Below are 10,200 nucleotides of genomic sequence, written 5' to 3'. Positions count from 1 at the left end.
CTCCAGTCGAGTTTCTTACACATTCAATGTAGAGTTGTGCGTAAAAATGGAGACGCAGCATTGACTACAACTGGCAGTACAGTGACAACTGACAACGTTATTCCTGTACAAGCATTTGCATTTTCTCTCTTTCATCATGTCCACATTTATCTTAATTCGACTCTGGTATCTAATTTCGAACATTATGCCTATCGTTCTTACTTGGACATTGTTACAAATGCAAACAATGTTACTCAAACTCACACCCTGTCTGCAATGCTTTACGAACCAGATCCAGTGGGAGAATCTGAACATTTTGCTGTCCCCAACGAAGCAAAAGGAGTTTTCGCACGTTATAAACGCACCAAAGGATCAACTCTCTGTGATCTTTATTCTCCTATCTTTAGCGACATCTGTCAGCAAGAGAAATTTGTCCTTAATAACACCGCTATACGAGTGGTGCTAAGACAAGCCACTGACGAATTTAGGCTCCTCTCTGGTCCCAGCGAGACTGAAAAGCATACAATAGAGTTTTCTCGAATTGTGCTCTACCTCCGACGTGTGCAGGTTTCTCCAAGCGTACTCGTTGGCATTGAAAGACGACTTCAAACGACACCCGCTACATACCTTCTTCGAGGTTTAGAGATTAAGTATAGGACAATCGCTCCAAACCAATCTCAGGTGATATTTGATGATCTCTATAGTGAACGAGTTCCTTCTAAGTTGACCGTATTGATGGTCAAGAGTGAAGCATATCAGGGTCATAGAGAACGGAACCCTTTTAAGCTTGAAAATTTTAAACTCAAAAGAGCAGTGCTCGACGTTGGCGGTCAACACTACACCGACGACTTCGACTTTCAACGAGACATCTATGCAAAGGGATACATGAATTTGCTTCACAAACTTAAGAGCAAGGATATACCTCTAGCTCCGGCTGCATATGCAAAAGAGACATTTATGCTTTATTATCACCTCACACCGGATGTGGAACTGCAGTCACTAAGTCCAGTGCTTCAAGCTAATGTTCGTCTCACATTGACATTTGCTGCTAACCTTACAGAAGCTGTCACGGTGCTCTTTGTTTCCGAGACACCTCGTGTTCTGGAAATAAACAAAGACAGACGCGTTAAATTCGTATAAACGAATCAAAATGGAAGAATGGGAATTTTATGCAGCTTTTGCTCGGAACCATTGCACAAGGACATGCTTTCGTGGAACTTTCGCTCGCGATGAAATTGCATTGCAAAAAGCTGGATCGGGTCTTTATGTAGTGAATACAGCTCCAAGATCTTCCCTGGGAGAACACTGGACTCTATTCCATATCTCTAACGATAGGAGCATTTCTTATTTCGATAGCTACGGAATGCGACCACTATACAAGGAGTTCTACAAATTCATACACCCAGCATCTTCATTTCACTACAACAGGAAACGACTTCAGGGATACGGCTCAGCCACATGTGGACTTTATTGTCTCTATGTAGGTAGTCTTCTCTGCTGTGGGTTTCTACTTGAAGAGTGTACTCGGAGGTTCTCACACACCAACTTTAAACTCAATGATAGGTTGATAGCAATACTTGTGCGTAAACAGATAACACGAAAAACAGATAATATGTCATGTTGTAGTGTACTCTAAAAGTGAATAAATTTGTTTTTAAAAAGAAAAGAGCCTTTATTTAGTCATCTTAGCAAGAAAGTAGGATACATTACATCAGACAGCTCACAAAAATGGCGAAAAGTATTATACAGTCACAATTTCATCATCACTTTGAAAACAAGAGAACTGAAACAAGCTGTTTTGCAAAGCACATACTCCACTTTTTTTGCAAACACTTTGAAAAAGTTTCATTATTTAAGGAAGTGACAACTCTCTCATTCACATAAAAAAACTTAGGAGAAAAGGTGCACTGAATAAGTCAAATGAAGATATGTACAATCAACACTCCTTTAGTGTTAAACACTTGTTAGAAAAAAAACACAAGAAATAAAGAAAGGGTAACATCTATATTGATGGTAATTGGCTTTTCCATCATTTACCATCCTGATGCTTCCATCTTTGTTTACACTTGTCCGATGCATACATATGATTAGGTGTGAAAACCAAAAGGGAACGTTTCAATTCCATCTGCACAAATGTAACGCTTTGATTCCAAAGGGTTGAGAGCAATCTTTGTCACTGAGACACTTTTCTTTACATTGTCTTTGTGTACGATCAGGTTCTGTTTAATAGAGTGTATTCTGCCATACTCAAGACCGTCGGTGTACAGGGAATAAAAAAGCTTCTGTGCTTCAGAATGTTTCACACCTTTCGCACGGGTGTACTGCTTTTTGCTACTCAGTTCGAGAGCGTACAGTTTTGGTTTTAGACAACAGAAACCGAGAATGTGATCACGAAGCATCTCGTTTTTAAACATTCCCAGTACCATCTTATTTTTCGCCGTATATAGCGGATGATCGGGGTCATAGCTAGAGTTATCCAGATGCTTGTCAGCTAGTTCGAGAAGCGCTTTCTCTTCACTCAACTTTATGATGAAGGAATCTGTGTCCATATACAACAGTCTAGTATCTGGAGCTACACGAAGAAGGTGGTTGTGGTAAAAATCAAACATCTTCAGCTTGGACAGTTCCAGTATCGCGAATCCTAGGTACAGTGGCTGTCTCATGTGGAGCACAGATTGAGAGAATTGGAAGAGGATAACATGAGAGCTCAGCGGTCGGAACTCCTTTAGGTTTGGTTTGCGTAGGAGTCTGAGCACTTGTTCGTCGGTTACTGTGAGACGACAGTTTACAAACTTTCTAACCTGCATACACGAACGTCCGTACACGCTATTAATTGCAATCTTAGCTTGGGAGCTTTCGAAGGCATTCGTAGCTCGTTTTCGAAGATCGTGATTGAAGTCCACATAGGATCGGAGAAAGGGCTTTTGATTGAACTTTAGAACCCTGTGAACTTTGGTGAGACGCAAGCCCAAATGCATATACAACTGCAGATTGCGATAGTGTAGAAAATATCTCTCTTTGTCGAATAATGTCAACAGTAATTTTGCATCGGTAGCTTTCTCAGGAAGGTGAAACTTCTTCATCAATTCCTTTTGATACTCTGACAGCAGATCTTAGGGAACTGACATTTTCTCGGGGGCAACTGGCAGATCTCTGTGACGTTGGTGGATTTCTTTGTCATATGCTAGATCTACCTCGAGGAAGTAACCCATAGGTGCGTCATCTGGGAGGTGTGTTATATCCAAGTTCGTGATTTCATCCTCTGTGAGCCACTCGAAACCTCCGTAAGGTAGTGGTTCTCTCATTACTGAACCGTAAAGCCCATTAACGTCTATGTAGTGGATCAAGCTACTTGGGCTTTTGGGGTCAAACTGCTCTGTTCCTGGTACATTTGCAGTCGCTTTCCTCAGCGAACACTGTGTAATACCTCCTCGTATGCCATTTTCAATCAGCAGGTATGCGTCAGGGTCGTGAATCAACTCTAGCTCTACCTTACTCATTTTTAGGGCACAAGACATGCTTAATCCGGGCAGAGACACAAAGTGAAAAGGTTCAATCTTGTGAAAGTCAAGTGTCCACTTACGAAAGCCCTGAAACACGTCTGCTAAAAGCAGTGCGTCTGTGAGTAAATATAGGTCTGAATACTCTCCCAGATTACGGAGTTGAAATTTTTCAAAGACCCTCTGTGCATGACAATAATCTTCTTCACTTACTTCTGTCCCATTCAAAGTGTTGAAGAATTGATCCCGAGGAGGTAGAGAAAGCTCATTGTAGGCTTCGAAAGTGGTGACAAAATTGTAACAAAACACTCCTTTGCGAACAACTAGTTGAAAGTGTTCTTCGTTTGGAAAAAATTCACGAAGACAACGAAAGTTGTCTTCACCTTTCTCACGTAGATTTTTCACTAATGTTTCGAGACTTGCATTCAGGAAGTTTAAACTATCTAGGAATCGATAAGAGCCAACGTCTATAGCCTTGAATTTTTGGGAGCTACAGGCAATCACCTTTATGGGATATGCGTATCACTAAATGAAGAGGGGATGTGATCTTCATACACATTTCCTGAATCCAGACGCGGTGACAGCACACTTTCAAAGTCATACACACAGTATAGAAGGGAACTTCTGACATGAGATGTTCCCCTGCAAATGCTAATGTCTCTCCCTTCTTTGGGTAAATGGTCTTGGCTACTTTCTGTTGCTTACACATACTTAAATGACACTTCAGACTTCCCTCTGAGCAGAAGCCCATTGTACATCTTTTACAATGAAATTGTCCACGTGGAACAAACAATCCATTAAAATTTGCGATGAGCACAAAATGAGAGTCAACTAGTAACAAGTCCACATGTTTCTGACGCTCCTCATCAACAACTTTGATGGGGTAAATGTAGTTTTCTTCCTTTTCGTACGCGTACACATTAATGCTAATTTCATTACGTTTCTCAAATATCTCTACATCTTTTGGGAAAGCTACGGGAAATGTATCAGGAAATACATACTGTGTTATGTATGGTCTGTAGGAAGATGCCCTCCGCCTGTGATGCAAGGCAGGATGTAGTCCAGCAATCACGGAGAAGGCAAAACACATGTTCTCTTCATCTTCATGTAGTCCGTAATCCACATTCAACAGGGAACGATACTTTCGTTTCAATTCACTCGGTAACTCAAATTGGGAACATCCAATTAGTTGAGGAGCCAAACGTCCAATGTTTAGAATACAAGCAAGAATGCGAAAGAGAAAAAAACCGGAGCCTTGAATTTCTAAGTTTTCTAATGTTTGTGCTATCTCACTACTCGACTGCGCAATCGAAGGCAGTACATCTCCCTCTGACCAAACAGTTCTCACTTTAGAAGGTACAAAATGAATCTCAAGTCGTAACTCCTCATCGGGCGTATGTCGCCCAAGTTCTACTTTAAGAAATGTGAAGTAGCGCAGTGGGAATCCAAAGTGTCGCAATACATTAGGAAGATAGTGTTCATACTCATGAAAAAACGTTGTCACTTCATGCCCCGCCTCGTCTCTGTCATGTAGATGCAACTCGAAGCGTTTCGTGTAGTTCTGTAGTGTGCAGAGAGTCTCACAAAATGGTATGCAGGGTGTCTGGAGTTCGTGAACGTTTGCCAGATGAATTTGGAGTCCCTCTATTGTTGCATAGTACTGACGTTCGTGTTGAGGACATAAGTGACAGGTCACCATGACGTGGAGAGAAGTGTCTCAGGATAGGAGCTGCCGATATGTCGATGTATCATCACTTTTTCTTCCCATGAGTGAATAGAATGTCGGGCGAGGCAACTCTCTTGCCATCTTTGAATCTCTCCTTTTTCTCAATTTTAAGATTTGGCAGTTGTCTCATCTCCTCTAGATCATCCTCTGTCAAACGCTTAAAGCGACTAGGAAGGTAGAACTTTACACGTTTGTCGTTCTCCATCAACACTTCTACATAGACCGCTTCGCTGTACACCGTGTCAATCTTTCGCAAATCCAAGACCTCCAGCTTTTCATTCTTCGGTAGGGTACTCATTTTCTGAATATCTCCATCTCCAGGTTTCTTGAGTTTATCGAGCTTATCCAAAATAGATGTCATACCTTCTCTTGTGGTGACTTCTCACTCTGGCTCACTTATTCTTTTCTACACACAGACTGAAGCTGAAAATAAGAATAAATATAAGCACACCTTCCCACATATCGGAGCGAAAGGAAAAAAGTGTAACGTACCCTTCCTCCTGTGAGGATCTGTGCGAAGAATCGTCATGGAGGGCAGTCTTATATAGCGCTTTGCGAACAGTGCATGCATAGACATGTTTGACTTTGTTGGTTACCTTCTCTGACGTAACCAATCACGTGCTCATCACATGTCTAGACAAGTTTGAACAGGAAAAAAGGAAAAAAAAAAAGCCGTCTAGAACAGACTTGTTCCGAAAAAAAAAGATACAGTCACAGACTCATATTGCGTGTTTGCACAAACTGAAAGTGCAAGAACTTGAGAATTCTACCCTGACTTGCTGCACAAGATATACAGATATGAGTTTCTCAGCTCCCATATCCAACATTGACAAACTAAAGGAGTGCATAAAGGTTAAGCGTTGTTTGCCATTTATCGTTTTCATAAAAAAACACACATGCTTGAAAAAAAGAGTAAAAGTCTTATGTAATGTGCTATTTATACCAGTCTTCATTTACTTGGAAGAGATGACTGAGGTTAGACCTTATAGGTTTATCACTCCTGTCTCAATGACCATATCTGGACAAAGTCAAAGTGGAAAGACGACACTCGTTACACGTTTGATCAAGCATAGAGCCACTGTCTTCGATAAACCTTTCGATCGTATACTGTACATATACTTGTACAAGCAACCTATTTTTGACGATTTTCCCGAGGTAACTTTCAGTCAAGATATTCCCACTAACCTGGAGGATGTTAGAAATTCTTTAATCATATTTGACGATTGCTTGGCTGACAAGAAAAGGCTAAAAGAAATCTGTAACTTCTATGTAGCTGGATGCCACCATCTCAACTGTTCGGCCATCTTCATTACTCAATATTTATTTGTTAATGATCCTCTGTATAGATGTATTCAGTTCAATAGCAGTGCTCTAATTCTATGTCGTTCTGCTCGAACTGTGGATCAATTACAAATACTTTCACGACAATTGTTTGGACGGAACAAAAGCGACTTATTGACAAGCATATATAAGGATGCTTGTAAGAAACCGTATTCATAAATCGTAATTGACTTGTCTCAAAATTGTTCAGACCACTATCGAGTGTGGACAAACATATTTCCCGACGATCATCGCCAAATAGTATATAAAACATGAAACGTGTAAAGAAGAATATTCATTTTCTTCACTTGTTCGCAGAAACTACGTCACCCGAGCAACGTTATTATCTTTTGGAGCATGCTACAAAGGATCAGTTGAATACGGTCAGAGAAATTTGTATGAACCTTTGTGAAGGAAACGTCGCAGTAACTCCGAGAGTAAGAAAGCAATTAAAACCTTACGCAGCATCAATTCGCATTTTGGCAAAACGAGACGCAACGGGGGTCAAGAAAGCTAAAAAGGTCTTGCAACAATCAGGTGGTTTTCTGCAGTTTCTATTACCACCTTTGTTGGGTCTCATCTCCTCATTGGGTGGAAGAGCGATTGCAAAAGCAATCAGAGTATAATCGATGCAGAAATACGAACTTGTACCTTACCGAGAAGATCACATCCCAAATATATTGAAGAAAGATGAACCGGATGACATCAAGGCAAGAGAGATAATTCAGTATCTTCACTCTTTGCTACATTCAAGTAGAGCTGCAAAACAACATACAAGCGAAACACTTCCTGGATCGCGAGAAGAAGGAACACAGACCGAGGAGGGGGAGAAAAGTGACACAATTGTTGGTTTTATGAGTAGTGGTTATAAGGTCAGAGCAAACCAACTTCTGCAACTTCTACAACCAACAATCTCCTGGAATGCGCAAACCTTCGAAGTAATCGTTGACGGTCAAACGTTGGAGAATAGTAATATAATCGATCTCGTTTATTATCTTGTCTTAAGAGGGAGAAATGTTCCAACTCCTCCTTACTTCGATCGCATCTTGCCGCTATTGGTCAAACTGAATCTACCAACACTTATTGTGCATCCAAATCGTTTAAAAAAACACAGAGTAACGGGAGCATTGAGCAGTCGAGCATCGCCTGTTACAAGTGAAGCAAGCACACCTGAAGGTGCCTCGCCAGCAATCACACGTGCTGCAAAGCGTGCCCGCCGAAACCTAACATGGAGCCCATATTGAAGCCTGTGCAGGAGGAACAGAAAGACTATTTTCAAGATGAAACCATATTGTCCCACCAAGGCATCATAAAAAGGTATTAGCAATACTCAAACTGATAACAACTGTTCTAGCTTACGACGAGTACGGAAGAGTTATATGTCACGGGAAGGTAGTGCCACACTCGTCCATTGTCGAATTGCTGAAGTATGAACTTCACAACAGACAACCTTCCTGGATGAGAGGAGACGTGTCAGCTACAATAAATGCCTATCTATCCCTTGACGCTCTTCGAGTTCGCAGCAGAAGAAAGCACTAATGGCCGCCTATTACGACCCAGAACATGCCGGCAGTTTTGGTGGAGTGCAGAGACTCGCTCAAGCCATCGGTGAAAAGAAGGGCAGAGTTGCTAAATATCTGGAGACAAGTGATGTTTACAGCTTACATAAGGAGTACAAGCGACCCAAGACCTTTCGGAAAATAATTGCAGTCGGAAAGCAGGAAATGTTCCAAATCGACCTAAAGGACATGCAGTCTCTAAAAGGGCAAAATGATGGTTTTCGCTATTTGTTCTTCTGTATAGATGCTTTTTCCCGGCTCCTCGCTGTTGTACCCATTCGCAATAAAAAATCTCCTGAGATTCTTCGAGCATTTAAAGTTGCATTTAAGAGGATCGGTACTCCACGGCTGATACATAGTGATCGAGGAACAGAGTTTACGAACAAGGTAGTGCGAGAGTTCTTGAAAAGAAAAGGCATAACGTTATATCATTCTATGTCTATTTATAAATGTGCGATCGCTGAGAGATGTCAGCGAAGTATTGTGTCTACACTTTACCGTATCTTTACCTATCAGGGTCATAAACGTTATGTGAAGATTCTACCTCAAGTAATCAAAGCGTACAACAATTGAGTGCACAGGACTCTCTCTGCGAGACCTGTGGATGTAACCAAAGAAAACGAGCACATTTTCCGAGAAAGACTTTACCCCACCCCAACTGAAGCCCCAAAGAAACCACGTTACAATCTTGGTAATCTCGTTAGAATTGCCAAATATAGACACCAGTTAACAAAGAGATATTTACAGTCATTTACGAAAGAGATTTTTTCGGTGAGAGCAATCAAAATAGGTTATCCTAATACATACCTACTGCGTGACCTTAACAATGAAGATATCATTGGTAGTTTCTACGAGAGTGAAATGGTAAGAGTGAGAGAAGTACCGAAAGTAGAAAAGATTATAAAAAGACGAGTTAGAAATGGAAAGCTCCAGTATTTAGTTAGATTCAGTGGAACTGCGGACAAGAAGTGGATAGCAGAAAATTACCTCAGTTGAAAAAAAAAATGACCAGTACAGCATGGTCCGACGTTGAAACCCAGCCTGGCGATTCATGGTCCACAGACGACGAAACAGAGCAATCGGAAAAAGGAGAAGATGAATGCGGTATATGGAATAGGAGGTCCCACATATTTCAACTCCATCTGCCATGTAATGAGAAACATACCTCTTGGAAGCAGCTATCAAATTGTGGGTTAACAACGGTCAAGAGGACGCCATTAGCGGAAGCTTTTCAAATTGTGACGAACATTGTGCTGTTTCGAGCTCTACCGAATAATCCTCCAAATCAAGTCATTTGGGAAACAGCAAAGGAAATGTATTCCATGCTTCATACAGACGATTCGTTTTTAACAAGTTCATCCTTCGTTTTACTAACCGAATGGTCACGGCAAATGAGTGAGCTATTTGACTATTCGACTCGTTTCGATGCCATGCAACTTGCTATAAAGAGTCTGTGTTTTATCGACACTGCCATAAAGCATGGATTCCATTCAACTGCCAAGTACATAACTTTATTTACTCTGGACCTTTTGAAAAATCGACTTGTTTGTGAATAAGAAAAATGTATCGTCAAGAAGAAATAAATTCATCCTCAATACTAAGACTTTCTCACTTCATCATAAAAGAGCGAAATGGATAGGGTGTGTTTTCTATTTTGTCTTCTGTGTCACATATTCTTTCTCGTCATAGTAACTTTTGAGTTAACGAAGTCATCATCTTCACTTCGACAAGGTAACTGAGCAAAGAAGTTGAGCTGGAAGAATACGTTTATGCCCATACGTGTCCTCCTAATGCATCACTGCTGGCGTTACAACTTTGGGACAAGACTGGTCTTCCAACACGCTATGGAGTTACTCTCACACACAATGAAACACAACAGCTACAGATGTGCTTGAGATTGGTGAATGTCAGTCATAGCTTTTACGATCAGGAATGTGTAGAAGTATGTTGTTTGTGTGAGGATTGGGAGCTAAAAGTTCACCGCTGCCCACAAAATGTATACACACTCGGTCGAACACATCGCCAACATCATTCTGGATATGGAATTACGCTGTCGAAGAGGGCTGTTATATTGTTGTTAAAGTATCTCAATAAAAAGATTTAATCGGAGAATCAC

Source organism: Ornithodoros turicata, chromosome 3 (genome assembly GCF_037126465.1).
Source record: "Ornithodoros turicata isolate Travis chromosome 3, ASM3712646v1, whole genome shotgun sequence".
Lineage (NCBI taxonomy): Eukaryota > Metazoa > Arthropoda > Arachnida > Ixodida > Argasidae > Ornithodoros > Ornithodoros turicata.
The sequence above is the reverse complement of the archived record's forward strand: the minus strand, read 5'-3'. Positions refer to the sequence as shown.